The sequence below is a fragment of the Muntiacus reevesi genome, chromosome X, assembly GCF_963930625.1.
Source record: "Muntiacus reevesi chromosome X, mMunRee1.1, whole genome shotgun sequence".
Lineage (NCBI taxonomy): Eukaryota > Metazoa > Chordata > Mammalia > Artiodactyla > Cervidae > Muntiacus > Muntiacus reevesi.
In genome coordinates, this window is record NC_089271.1 from 118,726,858 (window position 1) to 118,747,383 (window position 20,526).

General features: G+C 40.3%; 1 protein-coding gene and 1 pseudogene across 1 annotated transcript in view; both read left to right on the top strand.

The window, feature by feature from the left end:
• Positions 1 to 9,836, top strand: part of LOC136153849 (N-alpha-acetyltransferase 20-like) — a 44,951-nt pseudogene extending 35,115 nt beyond the window's left edge.
• HS6ST2 (heparan sulfate 6-O-sulfotransferase 2) overlaps positions 1 to 20,526 on the top strand; it is a 329,391-nt gene that overhangs the window by 37,621 nt on the left and 271,244 nt on the right. The window lies entirely within an intron of this gene.

The following is a 20,526-nucleotide window of genomic DNA, read 5'->3' on the forward strand; positions in this document are numbered from 1 at the left end:
GCCTGGAGATTTCCATGGACTATATAGTCCATGGAGTCGCAAAGAGTCAGACACGACTGAGCGACTTTCACTTCATTCCATGGATGAGGAAACTGGGGCTCCGGAAGGATAAGCAGATGGCTCAAGGTCATACAGGTGGTGACAGAGCTGAGATGACAGTCCCTGACTTCTGACTTCCTCAATGCCATGTTATTACACATCAGTGTGCGTGTGTGCTCAGTCATGTCCCACTCTTCATGACCCCGTGGACTGTAGCTTGCCAGACTCCTCTGTCCATGGGATTCTCCCAGCAAAAATCCTGGAAGGGGTTGCCATTTCTTCCTCCAGCGTATCTTCCTGACCCAGGCATTTAACCCGAATCTCCTGCAGCTCCTGCATTGGCAGTGGATTCTTTACTACTGAGCCACGTGGGAAGCCCTGTTACACATCAAAGCAAATGTGAATCTAAAGGTAAATCTCGAGAAAAACAACATTGACTAGATGCTTGCAGGAACATCATTTCACTGCTGAATGCCATTCACTACATGAGGGAGATTGAGTTTCCTAGAAACCCCAAGTCACTGGGTGATTTTACCTACAAGGCTTTGCTGTAGTCTGGGCCCTGAGGACTGCTTTGTACTGAGTCTTGGTTATAGTAACAGAGGTAGCTAAGGTTCAACAATGGGCTGATGGCCAATAGCAATGCTTTCTGTATGACCAATGAGAGGACTCAACCAAGGAGGATATGAGACTGGCCCCAAAAGGTAAGTCTGTTAATGGTCCAGTAGCTAATGTGGGAATTAGCTGTTGTTCCGGGTAATGTGTCTCCAGTTCAAGCTGGTTACAGGGGAGCCTCAAAGACTCATTTTACTTGTCTCCTCTGTGGTCTGCTGCAATTTTCTCCTTTCTCAGCACATCTCTCCTTTTAAAAATTTAATGAGAAATTGTCATTTTTGGAAAGCTGATGATTTTTACCCTGGCGTAGAATTGTTTCTGAATGTTGATACTTAAAAAAATGTAATGGAAAAGAAGAAAAGCCCTGCCACTTGTGTGGTCCCTTTCATGAGTCCGTACCAACTCTGTGTGTAGGGGTGTGAGCTCAACTCAGCAGACCTTTGGGATGTCCACTGAGGTTCAAAAGACAAAGATTTGGTGACACCAAGAAATTGAATCTTCTTGGCATTAACTCTGGGCCCTTCAGGTCAGGGATAGTGTTGTTGGTGAGTTGGCTGCCTGGAAAATGGTCCTGCCATTCCTCCGAGTTTCCCTTTGTGGATGAATAGGAAGGTTCCATCTACAAAGTTTTATGATGTTAATTTCACATAGTTCATGTGGAAAAAAAGCCAAACAGGCAATTATAGGTAAACCACCCTGCAAGCAAACATTAACCTCCCTCAATAACATTTGGCAGTTAGGCTGAAATTTTGCAGACTGTGGTTTTCCTCAGTTTTGAACATGGAGTCTTCAGATCCAGACATGAGTTAACGTGAGTTGGTGCTTGTCAGACGAAGGCCCTTATTCACCTTGCTTGGGTGGTTGATGAGAGTAGTAACTGTCAGTGGATTCCACAACTCCCTGGTCAATTTCAGCATCTATTTGTGGGTTGTTAAGCTGACAATCTCACAAAGAAAGTACACTCTTAGGGATGTAATTGTTAGCGACATGATGGCACCTTATAATGTTTCCTCCCTGTGGGAGAGTAGAATAAGGTAAACGTAAGAGTCTGTTTTTATTATTATTCTTTAATATTGTAATTAAAAATTTTAAATTGGAATATAATTGCTTTACAATGTTGTGTTAGTTTCTGCCATACAAAAACGCAAATCAACCATAACTATGTATCTGTCCCCTAACTCTAGAGCATCCTTCCCACTCCCCCATCCCACCCTTCTAGGCCGTCAGAGAGCACCAAGCTGAGCTCCCAGTGCTACACAGAAACTTCCCATTAGCTATCTATTTTACATATGATAGTGTATACATCGATGCTACTTTCTCCATTTGTCCCACCCTCTCCTTCCCCCGTGTCTGAAAGTCTGTTCTCTGCATCTGTATCTCTATTCCTTACCTGAAAATAGGTTTATCAGTACCATATTTCTAGATTTCAAATATATGCATTAATATGTGATTTTTTTTCTCTTTCTGACTTACTTCACTCTATATAATAGGCTCTAGGTTCATCCACCTTAGTTCAACTGCCTCAAATTCATTCCTTTTTATGACTAATATTCCATTGTGTATATATGCACCACAACTTCTTTAGCCACTCATCTGTCAGTGGACATCTAAGTTGCTTCCATGTCCTGCCTGTTGTAAATAGTGCCGCAGCGAACACCGGGGTACATGTGTCTTTTTCAATTATGGTTTTCTCAGGGTACATGCCAAGTAGTGGGGTAGTGGGATTGCTGGGTCATATGGAGTTTTATTTTTGGTTTTGATTTTATTATTGAAGGAAAGTGTTCACATTCTAAGGTGAGGTGCTTAGTCAACGAGTTTTATTTAGTTCAACTGAAATAATCCCACAATGACTTAATAAGCCTTCATGGGTGGGTAAAAGGACAGTATTTCAGAGCAGGCAATAAGAAGCCTGAGAGAAGGGGAGAGGCAGCAGATAGTGAAAGGTTGCCAATAGGAGCTGTGAATGACCTGGGATTCTTGGCTTTCAGAGGAGAGGAATTTGATCCGGGGCCAGTGATGAGGCTTGATTGCTCAGAGTTTTTTGTAATAAAGTTTTGTTAAAGTATAAAAGAGATAGAGAAGGCTTCTGACATAGGTATCAGAAGGGGACAGAAAGAGTGCCCCCTTGCTAGTTTTTAGCAAGAAGTCATATACCTATTCAGTTCAGTTTAGTTGCTCAGTCGTGTCCAACTCTTTGTGAGCCCATGGACTGCAGCATGCCAGGCCTCCCCATTCATCACCAACTCCTCAAGCTTGGTCAAACTCTTGTCCATCAAGTTGCATCCAACCATCTCATCCTCTGTTGTCCCCTTCTCCTCCCACCTTCAATCTTCCCCAGCATCAGGGTCTTTTCCAATGAGTCAGTTCTTTGTATCAGGTGGCCAAAGTACTGGAGTTTCAGCTTCAGCATCAGTACTTCCAATGAACACCCAGGACTGATCTCCTTTAGGATGGACTGGTTTGATCACCTTGCAGTCCAAGGGACTCTCAAGAGTCTTCTCCAACACCACAGTTCAAAAGCATCAATTCTTCTGTGCTCAACTTTCTTTATGGTTCACCTTTTTTATGGTCCAACTCTCACATCCATACATGACTACTGGAAAAACCATAGCTTTGACTAGATGAATCTTTGTTGGCCAAGTAATATCTCTGCTTTTTAATATGCTATATAGATTTAATACACCTATTAGCAGGCTGCTAATTAGAGAAAGGAAATGTCTCAAAACTCAGAGAGTGGCACTAGGCCCCTCACCCACAACATTCATTTTGAGATAGCATTGGCACAAGGTGAGTCATTCTGGGCCATAAAACAATTGACATGAATCTTGAAGAAAGGCAGATTTCCAAGTTTCATCACATAGTTTCATCACAAGTTTCATACATAGTTTCATTAACACAGCTTAAGAGAACATTACCATGGGTAATGGTTTGTTGAGCCATTACTGGTTCTGAGTCTTGGGCAGAACTGACTTGAAGAAATACAGATTCTAAGGTAAATGCATAGTTTATTAACATAGCTTAAGAAAAACATTTCCATAAGAAAAATGGGTTGGTTAGCTCATGGTTTGAGAAGAGTTAAGTTCAGGTGGAACCAGGTGTGGCAACACAGAATTTTGAAAGAAACCTCCTTTTAATTTTGTATAGAGAAGGGAAAAAAACCATCTGACACTTGTAGTTTGTTTCCTCCTGCTGCTTAAGAGAGGAAAAAAAAAGTCTGACACTTGCAGTCTATTTCTTCTGCTTGGGGACCCCTAGCTTTCCTGCCTGTTACCCTCTCAACAGAATACAATCATATTTGACTTGGTGGAACAGACTTTTTACGGGTAATATTTTTCTCAATCCCAAGTCAAGGAATGCTAGGTCTTTTCAGTTGCTATATCCTCATACAGGCCGTCGTATTGGGTTAGGTCTCATAACTTGACTAAGGGTGGAGGACTGAGTTTTGAAGGATTCCACCTAAGGGTCGTAGGGTCTGGTGTTTCACCAAGATGTGCAGGACACAGAAGCAAGAGGAAAAGCCGTGGATTGAGAGTTTCCATAATGGGTCAGTGGAAGGGACAAAGTTCACCAACTGGAAGGGCACAAAGATAAACATTTGGATTTGACAAGAAGATTCCAAGAGAAATCATGGTGCAGGTTAAGAGGGTTAAATTCTGAGCACAAACCACAGATGATCCTGACTTCTTTGTTGGTTGTAAACACCTTTCCAGCCCCATACAGAGTGGAGTGCAGTGGCCTGCATAGATTAAGCTATGTATTATATATTGAGTTGACTTGAATGGCATCCGGGAAAGGGAGGGGATGACTCAAGTGCCTCTAGAAATCCTAACCTGGGCCTAACATCTGGGCAGCTGGGAATCTGGGATGGGTGTGTGAACAGTAGGCTGTCTAGATGTAGAACATGTGACTTCCAGAGTGGGAAGGTCCTGTAGATCTCATTGGGACCAATCCCTTCAAGGAACAGATGAGGAAACAGAGGCCCCAAAAGGGGAAATGACTGACCAAGGTCGTCTACCAGGTTAGTTGCACAGTCAGCAGTAAAAGGGAAGCCCTCTAATTTTCAGTCTAGGACTTGTTTCCCCTTTACACTTCATCGGAACTTTGCAATGGAGATCACCCAGATGAGGGTCAGAAGACTCAAAGAATTAAAGTGACTTGCACATGGTGATACTAGTGACTGGCAGAAGCCAGAGTCTGTCTGATTGTAGTCTGTGGGCATCACTACAGGAGCATGTGATAGAAGGAGTCAGAACTCCTTCAGAGAGATGCTTAGCAAAGGCTGCTCTAAGGAGGTTGCATGTGAGCCAAAAGCATAGAGAATATAGGGAGGAACTAGCCACGGAAAAGCTGGAGGAAGTCCAGGCTGAAGGAATGGCAGTTGCAAAAACTCTGTGGTTGATTCGCTCTAAGAACCATGAGTGAGATTTTGGCTGAAGCCCTTTATGGAGGTTATTCTTTGAGACCCACTGCTGCTGCTGCTAAGTCGCTTCAGTCGTGTCCAACTCCATGCGACCCCATGGACGGCAGCCCACCAGGCTCTTCCGTCCCTGGAATTCTCCAGGCAAGAACACTGGAGTGGGTTGCCATTTCCTTCTCCAATGCATGCATGCATGCTAAGTCACCTCAGTCGTGTGTGACTCTGTGTGACGCTATGGACAGCAGCCCACCAGGCTCCTGCATCCACAGGATTCTCCAGGCAAGAATACTGGAGTGGGCTACCATTTCCTTCTCCATTGAGATCCACTAGGCAAGTCTTACTTTGTTGGTATATATAACTCAAGAATTGGCCTCAGAAGTTCAGTATCACAAAATGTCCTTTAAAACTTGTCTGTTATCTGCTGAGTTTTTGGTAAGAGCAGGATGAATCAATGGAGTATAATAGGGGGCCAGGAGCAGTGGGAATGAAACTAGTTAGGAATGGCCTGTTAAATGCCTGTAGGACCAGGTTATTGGTAAAATACTGACAAATGTTTCACCTCTAAGACTTTCAGTATACGTCATGCTGCAGGATTCCTAGAAGTATTTTTTCCGCTGTTCATCAGAGGCTCATATTTACAGAGGCAAATGGATCAAAGACAGGGCATTCCTGGCTGCTAGAAACATGAAACCATCCCTGTGTGGGCTGGGCCCTGGAATGAAGCAATGTAAGACCAGGATGTTACTTCCTGCTCTGGAACTGACTTGCCTTTCACTTTGCAAGTTTTAATTTTCTGTTTTCTGTGTGATACATAGAAAGTGTCCACTCTTTTCTTTTTCTTTTTTTAACACAATTGTGTAACTTCATTGATGGGATTCATGAAAGTATTAACAAAATCCAAATTCTCCATAGTGTGGATTATCAGAGTGTTCTTTGGTAGTGATTTAAGGAAAAGTGTGTTCTTTGAAAGAGTGTGTATAAGTTGCCTTGCACTTTGCCTAGGGATAAAAGATAATGGAACCCAAATCTTGGCTCCTTATTCCCCCCTCCTTTCTTTTTCTCCCATGGTGATAATGCTTTTCAAGATGACATTCTTTGATATTCAGTGTCTGCCACATACAACTGGTGAACGAGAATTAGTTCTGAGATTATTTGCCCCAGCTCCAAAACAGAAAATATTTTACTAAAATAGGATCCTTAGGGACTTAGCTGGTGGTCCTGTGGTTAAGACTTCCCTTTCAATGCTGGGGGTGCGGGTTTGATCCCTGCTCAGGGAGCTATGATCCCACATACCAGGTGGTCAAAAAACCCAAAACATAAGACAGAAGCAATATCATAACAAATTCAATAAAGACTTTAAACATGGTCCACATCAGAAAGATCTTAAACATTAATAAACAAAAAAATAAATAAGATAGAATCCTTAGATTTGTTTGGATCTGCTGTTTATTCCTAACTGAAATTCCAAGAATTGTTAGTGACAGTCAAGATTCATAGCAACCAGTTTTCCCAAGAGTTAGGAAAAAGAAGAAAATTCTTATATTATAAGGTTTAGGTCCAAACTTGAAGGCTTTCTGGGTCTTGGGATGGCAAATAGTAGAGTGACTGTGAATATATTAGGAACTCTGGTTCAAATCATCATTGTCTAGCCCCTGAAGAGTGGAGTTTAGGTGGGATGGGTGGGTGTTTCTCATGTCCTCATATACTAACACCTCTGTAGCTATTTAAGTGGTGGTGAAATTGTGCTGTGTGAAATACAACTGCACAGAGGATCTCACTACAGGCCAGAGGTGGTCACAAGAAATCATTGCTGCTGCTGTCATGCTCCATATACAAGACTAAACCACAAAATGAAGTCATGTCCATTTTTGCCTTTGAAAGGTGGTTGGAGGGAAACCAGAATATGAACTATCGCCAAGTGAAATATAATGCCACAGGGGAAGAAAAGAGAAGATACTGTAAACATAAAATGATGACCAAACTGACCATCTGGGTTACATATTAAACCACAGCTCTCCATTTGTTATGGTTTGAGGAATGACTTCACAGTGTGTGCCCCTTCTCCTTCCTCAGCCTCAGGAAAGGGGTTTGGTTTTCATAAATGTGAGTGAAAATTTTGCCTTAACTTCAGAAGTTTTTTTTTAAAGTTCAAATCAATAGTTTTTAGTAAAAGACCCCGTGTTTACTTACGCTTTACATTTAGCCTTACTGTATGGTCTTGCATTGCTAATTCCATCTTTAGCCGTGGGAAATACACCACTGTGTAGCCACTGGGCCATGAGAGAAATCAAATCAATGCCGAGTTGACAGTTGAAAAACCTCTCTGCCTGGGTTCAGGAAACAAAAGCCTGTTCAACTCACTTTGGAAAACCCCCAGGCATCGAAGTCCTGGCATTTTCCTATTTTGAGACCACTGAGTATAGCCCTGTTTTGATAATCATTTAAAAGTGTTTTACTTAATTAGAGCAGTTTGCTCAGGCAGAAAATCATATTTATATGTTAACCTGGCTTTAATACCTCATAGCTACCCATTGTCTCTAATCAGAAAAGACAGGCTGGTGATTGGCTTCATTCTGGTTGGGGTCCAGCACACTGAAGGCTTTGGAAGTACCTAATCCCGAACCGGGGGTACCAATGGAGTTCTTCTGTGGGTCTGGCTTTGAAACATTTCCACTCTTTCTAATTTGGGAAAGCAATAATGCAAACAACCCAGCTCCTTTGATGAGAGGTACTCGAAAGCCCTCTCCTAGCTTTTTTTTTTTCCTTCTCTCTCTCTCTCTCTTTTTTTTTTTTTTTTTTTTTTTTAACTTTTTGGGATATGTAATTTATATACTGGGCTTCCCAGGTGGCGCAGTGGTAAAGAATATGCCTGCCAATGCAGGAGGCACAGGAAACGTAGGTTCAGTCCCTGGGTCGGGGAGATCCCCTGGAGAAGGAAATGGCACCCCACTCCAGTATTCTTGCCTGGAGAATCCCATGGACAGAGGAGCCTGGTGGGCTACAGTCCATGGGGTCTCAAAGAGTCAGACACGACTGAGCTTACATGCAATGAAAAGGAAGGAATTCACATACCATGCAGTTTACCCATTTATAGGGTACAATTCAATAGTTTTACGTTCACAAAGTTGTACATCCAGAAACAGTAAATTTTAGAATGTTTTTATTACCCTCCAAACAACCCAGTACTTCTTAGCCTTCACCCCCAGTCTTCCCTTTTCATACAGCCCTGACATCCACTAATCAACCTACTTTCTGTCTCTGTAGGTTTTATATGAATGTGATGATAAAATATATGGATTTTTGTGACTAGTTTCTTGGTTCATCTATGTTGTAGGATCAATCACTACTTCATTTCATTTTATTGCTGAATAATATTCCATTTTATGGATGTATCACATATTATTTATCCATTCATCAGTTGATGGATATTTGGATTGTTTCAGCTTTTTGATTTTTGTGAATAGTGCTTCCATGAACATTTGTGTGCAACTATTTTTTGTGGGTCTATGCCTTCATTTTTCTTGGATATATACCTCGGAGTGGATTTGATGGGTCATATGATAACTCTGTTTATTCCTTTGTGGGAAGTCTAGGCCATTTTTCTAAGTGGCTGCACCATTTTGTATTCCCACCAGCAGTGTATGGGGGCTCCAATTTCTTAACATCCTTGCCAACACTTGTTATTATTGATCTTTTTCATAACCATTCTAGTGGATGTGTAATAGTACTTCATAGTAATTTTGACTTGCATTTCCTAATGACTAATTCTGTTGATCGTCTTTTCTTCTGCTTATTGGCCATTTGTATATTTTTCTCAGTCTATTCAGAATCTTTGCTCATTTAAAACTTGAATTATACAACTTTTTAGTAATGAATTATAAAACTTTTTTCTGTATTCTAGATATACATCTCTTCTCAATAATGGGATTTGCAGAACTTTCTCCCATTCTGTTAGTTGTCTTTTCACTTTCTTTATGGTATTCATGGCAGCACAAAAGTTTTCAACTTTGATGGTGTTCAGTTTATTTTTTCTTTTGTTGTTTATGTGTTTGGTGTCATATCTAAGAATTCATTGCCTATCCAAGGTCCAAAAATTTACAACTACCTTGTCTTCTGAGTTTTATCATTTTAGCACTTACATTTCTGACTTTGATCCATTTTGAGTTAATTTTTGTATATGATGTGAGGTAGGAGCCCAGGTTCATTCTTTCACATGTGGATATTGACTTGACCCAAAACCATTTGCTGAAAAGGCTGTTTGCAGTTCCTTACCCCATCCCACAGTGGCCTCAGTCTGGTGACTTCTAACAGAACAGACATGAGATGAGCTGTCATTGGTGGCATAAGCATCATAACCACTCTCCAAGTTTTTACCTGTGATGACCTATTCAGTTTCAATGACATTAACTTGGATCCACTTAAAGAAAGTTATGGGAGTCCTTAGCCAGAGTAGCACTTGATTGTTGCAGGGATAGGTGGTAGAGCGTTAATGGGTCACATTATGGGTAAAGCAGAAGACTCAGTATCTAGTGAAAAATGGTATGGGTATGTCACAGCTCTGCCTATAACCCCTGAATTTTGATCCCTTGTTTTGGTTGCTAAACTCATGGGGTTATTACAGTAGATTTCAGAAAGGCACAAGACAAGAATGTCTACATTTTTTTTCAGTATTTCACTGGAAATCCTAGACAGCACAGTAAAGCACGAAAAATTAAAAGCCATGAGAATTGAAGAGAAACAAAATCGCTATTTTGCACAGACGTGATTGTACAAATAGGAAATCCACAAGAATCTTCAACTGACTGCTTAGAATTAGTAAAAGTTAAGCAAAGATGCTGAATATAAAGTTAGCATAAAAATCAGTTGCATTTCTACATGAAAGCAGTACAATTTAGAAAAATATGCCATTTGGCATGGTATCAAAAACACTAAATGCTTAGGAAAGTAACAAAAGCTGTGCAAGACTTCTGTGAAGATTATTGAAATTTATTGACAAATATTGGTGGCTCGATGGGTAAAGAATCCGCCTGCAATGCAGGAGACACCAGAGATGCAGGTTCGATCCTTGGATGAGGAAGATCCCTTGAAGGAGGGCTTGGGAACCTGTTCCAGTATTCTTGCCTAGAGAATCCCATGGACAGAGGAGCCTGGCAGGCTACAGGCCATAAGGTCACAAAGAGTCAGAAGTGACTGATCACACACAAAATTGAAAAATATCAGAGATGACCTGCTCAAGTGGAGACATAAACTGCACATGTGGATTAGAGAACTAGCTATTATAAAACTTAATTCTCCCCAAATTGATCCACAGGTCCACTGTAATTGCAATCAAAATCCCAATTATTTTTGTGGTATTTAAGTTGATTTTTAAACACAAAGAAATGTAAACAGTCAAAAAGAGACAGGAAATTGAACAACCACAAAATGGCTTAACTTGCCCCTCCAGATGTCAAGCTCTAATAAATCAGACTGTGTATTAATATTGGAGTAGTTGTGTACACCAGTGGAACAGAATTTGAGAAACAGATCCAGAAATGCATGGACTTTGACATACCTTAGAGGAGGCATGGCAGATCAGTGGTAAATGGATAGACTTTTCACAAAAGGAGTGGGACAGTTGGATATCCATAGGAAAAATGTTTCCCAGATTACTATCTAATCATACAAACAAAAAAAACCAATTCTAGATTTATTAAAATCTTAGATGTGAAAAGCAAAGTTAAAAAAAAAAAACCCTTGAAGATAATATATAAGAGTGTCTCTGCGACCTCAGGGTAGAAAAGAACTTATTAAACAAGTCATTAAAAAGTGATAACTGTAAAGGAAAAGTTTTATATTCAGCTTCATTGCACTAACTTTCTTCATCAAAAGATACCATAAAGATAATAATAAGACAAGTCACAAATTGGAAAAAGATATTTGCAAAAAACATTACACATGGTTGACTATCTAGAATACACAAAGAAGTACAGCTGGAAAAAAAAAACAAAAAAATAAGTGAAAGACCGATAAGTGAAAGTGAAAGGGAAAGTGAAGTCACTCAGTCGTGTCCGACTCTTTGTGACCCCATGGACTGTAGCCCACCAGGCTCCTCCATCCATGAGATTTTCCAGGCAAGAATACTGGAGTGGGGTGCCATTTCCTTCTCCAGGTGATCTTCCCAACCCAGGGATTGAACTCAGGTCTCTCACATTGTAGGCAGACGCTTTACTGTCTGAGCCACCAGGAAGTCCGAAAGACCCATAAGTACTGTACAAAAGGAGAAACTAAATGGCAAATAAATATTTATTTGGCTATATTAGTATTCAGAAATATAGATTAAAATCATATTAAGACATCATTGCACCATAAAATTAGCAAAAATTAAAGTGTCTGATATACTATGGTACTATGTATATACTTGATATATACTTGTATTTACTCCAATATACTTGGTACTACAGCAGTGGAGTCTGACCCACTTCTGTGGTGTGTAAGGTCATATAAGTAGATTTGACAGCATCTACCAAAAATCGAAATACTATATGCATGCCCCTGTGACTCAGCAATGACACGCCTAACTATAGACCTTAGATGTTGCATCATGAGACACACATCAAAAATATTCATAGCAGTATAGTTTGTAAATGTTTATCAATAGGGTCAGAAATGTTGATCAGTATTACCATGGACAACTAGTGGTATGTTCATACAATGGAATAGGAAACAACAGTGACAACAAATAAGCTCAGCTACACATGAGGCTGACCCACACAGTACTGATTGAAAAAGGCAAATGACAAGAGACCATGTGAAGTATGATTCCATTTATACATAGTTCATAAACAGGAGAAATCAAAGGAGAATAGATGATAAATCTGTAGCAAGAAGTAAAGAGATAATGACCATGAGGTTCAGGATGTGGAGACTTCTGAGTGTGCAAGGGGTGTTACTTGCTGCAAAGATCCCAGGACTTCAGGGCTGTGATCAATGTCTTGTAGCTAAACTTCATGACCACATGAAGCCTTTCCTTCATCATCTTTAATTTTTACTATGGGTTAAAACGTTGTATTCTGTGATTAATTTGTAAAGTGGGTATATCAATTACTATGACATAAAATATTAATACACAGTAATGTTTTTAAGCCAAGAAGCAGAATGAGGGTAAAAATGCTTTTTAAAAGTTTATTTTTATGAAAACATATAGATTTTGAAATATTAACATTTCATCTTTTTGTACTGAGAAATAATTGTCATAAATCCTATGTAATAAAAATTGATATTATGGTGTAAGAAAAGCAGTTGTTTTCCCACTGAATTGTTTCTCCACTGGCTTATCACCCTTGTTGAAAATCAATTGACCATAAATGTGAGAGTTTATTTCTGGCTTCTCAATTCTGTTCCATTGATCTATAGGTCTATTCTTATGCCAGTTTCACACTGTCTTGTTTAATGTTCTGCAATAGGGAAATAGAAGTCTTTCAACTTTGTTCTGGTTCATGATTGTTTTGGCAATTCTGGTTCTCTTCTATTTACATGTGAATTTTATGACCAACTTGTCTATTTATGTAGAGAAAGCTAGGATTTTAATAGATATTGCCTTGAATCTGTAGGTTAGCTTGGAGAATATTGCTATCCTAACTGTATCAGGTCTTCTGATTCATGATTATGGGATGTCTTCTTATTTGATCCTTTTAATTTCCTTCTACAATGTATATTAGTTTTCAGAGGATATATTTTGTATTTCTTAACTTTATTCCTATGTACTTTGTTATAAGGATGTTATTATAAATGGAATGGTTTTCTTAATTTCATTTTCACTTTGTTCATTGCTACTGTGGTGGTGGTGGTTTAGTCGCTAAATTGTGTCCAACTCTTGCGAACCCATGGACTGTAGCCTGCCAGTCTCCTCTGTCCATGGGACTCTCCAGGCAAGAATACTGGAGTGGGTTGCCATTTCCTTCTCCGGGGGATTGTTCTGACCCAATTACTGAACCTGGGTCTCCTGCATTGCAGGCAGATTCTTTATCGACTGAGCTATGAGGGAAGCACTCTTTGCTACTGTATAGAAATATAATTGATTTTTAAATGTTGATCGTGTATCCTGCAATCTTCCTGAACTTGTTAGTTTTACTAGATTTTTAGTGCATTCCATAGAATTTTCTATATATGAGATCATGATATCTGCAGATAGATAATTTTACTTCTTCCTTTCCAGTCAGGGTACCTTTTATTTCATTGTCTTGTTTAATTGCCCTGCTTGAAAATTCGAGTACAGTGTTGGGAAAATGTGGCTAAAACAGACATCCTTGCTTTGTTTCTGATCTCAGGGAGAAAGCATTCAATCTTTCATCATTTAGTATGACTTCGTGGATTTTTCCTGGGTGCTTTTTGTTAGGTGGAGGAAATTAATTTTCCCACCCTGCCCTTTTAACCCATGGATTACCACCAGGGTGGATTTAGGATGTCCTGCTACTTGAGAAATTGCAGCCTTTTTCTTAAAGCTTGCTCCATTCTATCCCTCTAAGGGATGCATGATTTTGGAAAGACCACAACTTCCTAGTTCGAAGAGGACCCTCCTTGCTCGTCACTCTACATATAAATTCACCTCCATGTTGGATGGCAAAATAAGCTTTTGGATCCTTCATTCCCTGCAGACCAGACTGCTTACATTATTACGCTACAGGTGACAAGCACATTTCATTTCCTGGATCATTCTGATGTTTTGGTAGTAGCTTCCTGAAGCAAAGGGATCTGAGGCTGTGTATAGTCTCCGTGCTGTCATAATTTCATTAGTGATGTCTTGTAGTACGGAAATGTGCAAATAGATACAGTCCCTGGCGTAGGCTCTGCCGGTGCCTCAGTCCATCCCAGTATCTCTTTTTCAATCTTTGTCCTCCTTGCTCCTTCTTCATAATTTGATCATGCTCCTTTATGCAGCCTTCTCTTGCTTGGTTCTCTGTTACACATCAGTATTCCAGGTCTCCTATAAACTCTCTGCCCTTCCCTTCTCTGACTCTTCTGTCAACATATCCCTCTAGCTTTCTAAATTGTGCCTTGGTTCCTTTTCTGTATCTTCTATGTTTATACTTAGCATGTCCCACCTTTCCTCTAGTTTTCTCATCAAATGGAGTATATTTGTAGTGGCTATTTTAATGCTCTTTAATGCTAATTTTGGGCTTCCCTGGTGGCTCAGTTTATAAACAATCTGCCTGCAATGCAGGAGACCCGGGTTCTATCCCTGGATCAAGAAGATCTCTTGGAGAAGGGAATGGCAACCCACACAAGTAATCTTGCCTGGAGAATCCCATGGACAGAGGACCCTGATGGGCTACTGTCCATGGGATGGCAGAGAGTCAGACATGACTGAGTGACTAACATTAATGCTAATTTTATGATTTCTGTCATGTCTGAGTCTCTTTCTGTTGTTTTTTTCCTCCTTTCTTGAGTTCTGTCTTACTGCTTCTTTGCATGTCCGATCACTTGTATTAGATGCTGCATATTACCCATTTTATATTGCTGGGTGTTGGATTTCATTGTATTCCTTTAAATATTATTGAACTTTGAACTGGGATGCAGTCACTTGGAATCAGTTTGATCCTTTTGAAGCTTGCTTTATGCTTTCTTAGGAGAGTACCAGTGCAGCTTCTAGCCTAGGGCAACTTTTATCCTGTTACTGAGGCAATACACAAATGAGGGCACTAATTAATGCCCCCTGTATTACAAGATCTTTCCTCTCTGCTTCTGCCCATTTGTGTGCTTCTGGCAACAGTTATTCCTACTTTATTTTTCAGTGATTCTTTCCTTGGTCTTGGGTAGTTTCTTCCCCATATATGAGCAGATCAATACCCAGATGAGGACATGACGGGACACTTCTGAAGACTTCTGGAGTTCTCTCCTTTGCAATGGTAGTGGTATTTTTTTCTCAATAAGTTCTAACTACTTCGATCTCCCTACACTATGATCTCTGGTTCTTCAATACATAGAGATTACTGGGCTGTTTGTATTCTCCTTCCTCGCACTGTAGCAGAAGAATCCTTTCCAGGCAGTAAGCCCAGGTAGTTGTCATGTTTGCCTTATTTGTTCTGCTTCTCTCAGCGATCACAATCCTGCACTGCCTGCTGTCCAGTGTCTACAAAACTATTTTTTTTACATATATTTTGTCCAGTTTTCTAGTGGTTTCATTTTGATTCCTTTTACTCCATCACGGTTGGAAGCAGAAGTTGTTAATACCTAGTTGAGTTGTCAGATTGCGTTTACGGTGGTCCCTCAAGTGTTGATGTTTCAACTAATTAAAATGCAGAGTAGCTTATATATATTTTCCTGAAGTCAGTAAAGAGAGGTGTGTATAAAAGGATACCTTTTTGAACCTAGTAGTAGAAGTATCTAGAAGATAAAACATCTTGTTTTCTAAACTCCTGAAAGATGTAAAGCCATTTAGAGAGAGCACTGACTCACTCGAACAAAGAACATCCTGGTTAAGGTGATATTTAGCAGCAGAAGTGACTCATTGGAGACTATGCAAGGCATCCAATTACTCTAGGTCCCAAATGGTAAGAACTGAAACGTATCTGTCACTAGCCTTGTAAATGGAAGAGGTAGAGTGTAGGTTGAGGGTCCTCACATCCCTGATTTTTTGTATGTCCCCCGTTCCTGGACCTATGTTCCCTTTCTCTTTCTGAATACTTAGAGACCCAGATGGTCTCAGTGATCTCTGGATAATAAGAGCTGCCGCTTATCCAGTACTTATTATGCACTTTGCATTGTAATAAGTACTTTATATATTCTTCTTCCCTGAATCTTCACATTATGCTATCACTATTACCATTTTAGAGGTGAAGCAACTCAGATACGGAGAGGTATAATTATGTACTTAAAGACTGTAGAGCTAGTAGTTGGCTGAGTAGGACTAGAACCCATACCTTTTGGATGCTATAATCTGTACTTTTGCCTTCATGTCTCTATCTGAATTGTTAAGAAAGCTGGGGCTTTCCTGATTTTCCATATTAATTTCTGCATCATCTGGCACTCTTTCTACCAGCACCCCCCCATATCTCTTTTAGGCTACGCCTGGCCCAGGAAGAGCAACGATGTTACTCAATAACAGGTATCGCTCAGTCTCTAATACATTCCACATTTTGATTGAGTTCCACCTTGCAGTTCGAGGTGATGGACTTCCTTATTGTCTTCTGCTCAGACTCTGCTCATTTCTGCTTATAAATCTCATGTTCTTTCAAAACTCAAGACTTGGCTTTTTCACGTCATCTTTCTTGATGGATATGCTACAGTTAGCAGCACTTGCTTTGGATTTGGTTACATTGGCCTTTTTTACTTTCTCATGTGGTACACTGACTTGGCTGTTTATGACATGTTACCCCTATGTTTATATTATAACCTACTCCAAATTCCCAGTCATACTCATCGAATTCTTAATATGAGCAAACAATGAATTTAACATTACCCTTAATAAGATAGAAGGGCTTCCCTGGTGGCTCAGAGGTTAAAGCATCTACCTGCAATGCGGGAGACCTGGGTTTGATCCCTGGGTCAGGAAGATCCCCTGGAGAAGGAAATGGCAACCCACTCCAGGATTCTTGCCTGGAGAATCCCATGGAGGAAGGAGCTTGGTAGGCTACAGTCCACGGGGTCACAAAGAGTCGGACACGACTGAGCTACTTCACTTTCACTTTAATAAGATAGGCATTCTTTCCACTCTTAATGTTTGTTATTCCTCCAGTTACTTAGTATGAGGATCTGCTAGGTGACAAAATAAGAGTGATGCTCCTAGAGAAGCAAAAGAGGCACCTGAGTTGGGTAAATAGTTTTTGTCAAACTCATGCACTGCACATTGTAGGCATGCAGAATCACTCAGTCCATTGCTAAGCCCTAAGGCAACCACAGGCCTATGTCCCTAGGCAGAAAGGACAGTTGCTAGCAGCAAGAGGAAACAGGTTAATCTAACAAGTACAACCAGCTGCTAGATAGTTGTTTCAATGTCAATATCATCCTTGAGAATCATGTTACAACTTGGTATGGTAATAGATATTCCTAAAGTCCCCAACGGCTTCCCTGGTGGCTCAGACAGTAAAAAAATCTGTCTGCAATGCAGGAGACCTTGGTTTGATCCCTAGGTTGGGAAGATCTCCTGGAGGAGGGTATGGCAACGCATTTCAGTATTCTTGCGTGGAGAATCCCCATGGACAGAGGAACCTAGTGGGCTACAGTCCATGGGGTCGCAAAGAGTTGGACATGACTGAGCGACTAAGCACAAAGTCCCCAAGACAGATGTATATAAAGTCGCCATCAAATGCCTGACACATATAAAACACTGAATACAGTGCACACACACATATTTGAATGAAAAAAACTATTATAATAATTATATATATATATCATCACATACATCATACTTTAAAGAAGTCAGAAGTGTAAAAAAGACATTTTATCATAATTTCCATGCAAGTCGTTAGAATTTAAAAATTATTTTAGTTCATTGAGAAATACCTTCAGTTATTACAATGAATACTACTTTCTCCAATGAGGTTAGAAAAATTAGGAGCCATTGTATTTAACAAAATAAGAATTTCTTCTCTCTGCACGGTCAGATTAATGAACACACTTAAAATAAAATAATGCAATTGCTACCTTCTTGGCGGCATGCTCTTTGCACTAAATTTAAGTGACAGTAAAAGGTAATGGGTTAAGGAGGAAATTTTTAGTTTCTTAGTTTATTGGAGTGGTGAAACGCAAAGGATCAGGGTTGGAATTTGAACTGAGTGAGAAGAAGGAAGAGGTTTTGGTTTTATAGGTAAAATAAAGTTGACTGCACTTGAAGTGAAATTTGAGAAGATATTTTCACTTAGTTTTCTTGGCAGTATTCTGCTTCTCACATTAAACTGGACTTCCAGCTCTTCGGCCCATGTTATCCCTTTGAAAACTGCATCATCTTTTAAAATGTAGCATGTAACTTTCCTAATCATCTTTTTCATTACAAAAATAGGTCTATTTTTTCTTGGTAATTTGAAAGCTGCTGTGATCGTTTTGTGATGGATTTCACAAGTGTCACCTGTCATTCCCTCGGAAGCACCCCAGCATTGACCTGCTGGGTGCTAAAGTGACTTGGAACATCCCCACATTAGGCAAAGCCCCAAACACATCAACGAGAGGAGCTAGGTCACTGGTGAGTTGTGGATGAAGCTTCTGAAGTGAGGTGGAAGGAGGACTGGATTTGCAGTCTAAAGGCTTAGTTTCTAGACCTGGCTCTGTCTCTGACCATTGGGAAATTAGTCTCAAGGTATGTGTTTAGGAAACACAGCAACCCATATACCTCTAGTAAATGGACATCCTCTTTGGTGGCATCTGTTAGACCCCAACACCATCTTCATTCTTCTCCACTCTTGTTCTCGACTTCAGTCAGACTCTCTTGGGGCAATGCCCCCTCCACCTTCCCCACTGCCGCTCATGACTGGGAAGAACTCTGTTGGATTTCATGAACAATGCTATCTGTCTGGCATTGGAACTTATACTGAGCCTTTGCTTCAGTCCTCCCTATTACTGTGACTTCCCGGGAGTCTCTCACCTGAGAAAAGATCGGTGGCGCCTCAGACCCCTAATTTTGCACGCTTGAGCCCCGGGAGCCATCTGGTCTTCTCATCCCACTTAGAGCAATTGCACAATGCTCCATCGCATTTCCTTTCATTTACATGACACAGAGGTTTTTTAGTTTACTAAGCACTGATGGACGGCAGTTGTTACGATGTTATAAAAATCTTAAGAGTAAGACCATTAAGTACCCTTTGTCAAGTGATTACTATGAGTCAGGCACAAAACCCTTTGACACATAGACTTGAGGAAGCATCCTCAGAGAAGCTGAGAAATTTGTCCATGGTCAGGCTAACAAACAGCAGAGCTTGGTTTCAGAGCCTTGGTCCTCATTGTACCACATCTCACTGCTTCTTCAGGCGCTGATGTCTCTAACTGTGCCCATCAACGCTTCTCCAAATGGCATGTATATATGCATCACCTGAGAAGCTTTTTATAACATTTATGTATTTGGCTGTACCAGGTCTTGGTTGTGGCACATGGGATCTTCGATCTTCATTGTGGCATGCAGAATATTTAGTTACAGTGTGTGGGATCTAGTACCCTGACTAGGGCTTGAACCTGGGCCCCCTGCCCTAGGAGCATGGAGTCCTTGCCACTGGACCACCAGGGAAGTCCCTCATCTGGGAATCTTGTAAGATGCAGATCCTGATCCAGTATCTCAGGGATGAGACCTGGGGTTCTGTGTTTCTACCAAGTTTCCAGGTAATGCCAATGCTGTTGATTCAGGGACCACATTTTGATTAGCAAGTGGCCACTATCAGAAATCTAAGAGGATTCCAGAAGATTATAACATGATTGGGCGTTTTTTCTTTTATTTTTTTTATCATTATTTTTTTTTAATTTTATTTTATTAGTTGGAGGCTAATTACTTCACAACATTTCAGTGGGTTTTATCATACATTGACATGAATCAGCCATAGATTGGGCGTTTTAAACAAAAATATTGTTGAAGTGATATTGCAGGATAAAATGTGCTTTTTGCTTCTAAAGATTGTATCGAATATGATGTTCAGTTCTATTGACAAGACGTTCTGTTCCTTCAATTAACAGATGTTTTGTTCCTTCAATTAACAAAATCTTTGCAACAATTTCGGTGAGGGAATGCACCATGTTATAACGCTTTCTCTGTACTTAAGACTTTAGCAAGACATTGGTGACATTCTAAGCAGGGGTCTTTGAATGTGCTTCAGGAAGTTTCTACACTTTCTCTGCCTAAGATTATATACAAAATCATCCATGTATGTGTATATGTGCATCTTCTGACAAAGACTCTGAAACTGCTCACCACACTCTCCTTGGACCTGTGAAGTCAAAGTAAGCGAAGAACCCCTACTCCAGCAGAAATGTGCACTCCTTTAAATGGTTCTGGAACTTCCCTGTTACCAAAGCCTTGAACAAGAAGGGTACATTAGTAATATATGCAATTTATTTGTATCAGATGCCGTGAGGCTGCTGACTACATAATTGAAGCCTTTTGAAAATGCCAGTTGATAGCTGTAATTAGGTAAAAATAAAGGCACTAGACCCTTTAGATAACTTTCCTAATGACTGTCGGTCAAAGCCCAGGCAGAAGTACTCCCTGAGTTCCCTAGAGTTGAAAGCCAGTGACCTTTAGCATCCACCGCCTTTGTGATTGTCATTAGAACTGGACATGTGACAGCTTCAACCAGCAGCATGGTAGGACTGAGGTCAGCCTGTACTTAGCCAGCTTTCTGCACTTTCCACACCTGCAACTACAAAATGAGCAGGATCAGTATTGGGTTGTTAATCACCAAGATGTAGAGAATTAAAAATAAAAAACAATAGATGCACGTGGGCTTGTGGCACTCTAAGTGCACCAAGCCATTCTAATAGTTCAAGCTAGAAACAGG